Genomic DNA, 761 nt, shown 5'->3' with positions numbered 1-761 from the left:
AATATTAAGCAACTCAGATCATCTTGTGATAACACACAGTGGCCTACTGTTTAAAATGAAATCACAGCACTTCAACCTTTCTTACATGGAATAAAGATTTTTAAACATATGCAGTTTATTTGTATTTGCCAAAGATGCTACAACAGTGACTTTGTGCCCTCACAAGCAAAGGTAAATCTTGTGCCACACAATTTTCCTCTAGCTAGGCAAAGTGATTACTTCTAAATTACTCCTTCTGTGCATCTTAGTAATATTAATTAACCAAGTGGTTACTTGTAACCTCGAATATCTGAGGAAATCTCTGGACTAGCTGCCACAGTGGAGTCACAGAAAAAGGAATATAAAGGTGGTAAAAACTTATCTTGTTTAATAAAAAAGCTACAAGCCAAAACAAAACACTCAGATACATAAAGACTGGGTATGAATACTATCAAGAAGCACCAGGTTTTGAAGGTAAACCATTTTTAGGAGAAGATAGTGTGCAAATCAAAACAATGGAGATAGATAGTGCATCTGCACACTATAAACTCTAGAAGGAGGTAAAAATATTTCAGTTTAGAAATCATGTTCTGGATTTTAGAAGAAATCAACTTATTTGAGGGAGTTTAAGAAGAAAAAGAAGGAAGTGTGCCAGAGCATTTCATCTGCAAGGCCCCAGCCTGATACCAGCAGACTGCTTTTTATCATTTAAATATCATAGAAAACTGCCAGAAACAGAGCTATGCATCATACCAGCCACATAAATCTACTTCCTTAAGGAA

Source organism: Anomalospiza imberbis, chromosome 4 (assembly GCF_031753505.1).
Source record: "Anomalospiza imberbis isolate Cuckoo-Finch-1a 21T00152 chromosome 4, ASM3175350v1, whole genome shotgun sequence".
NCBI classification, from domain to species: domain Eukaryota; kingdom Metazoa; phylum Chordata; class Aves; order Passeriformes; family Viduidae; genus Anomalospiza; species Anomalospiza imberbis.
Note: the sequence above shows the minus strand (reverse complement) of the source record.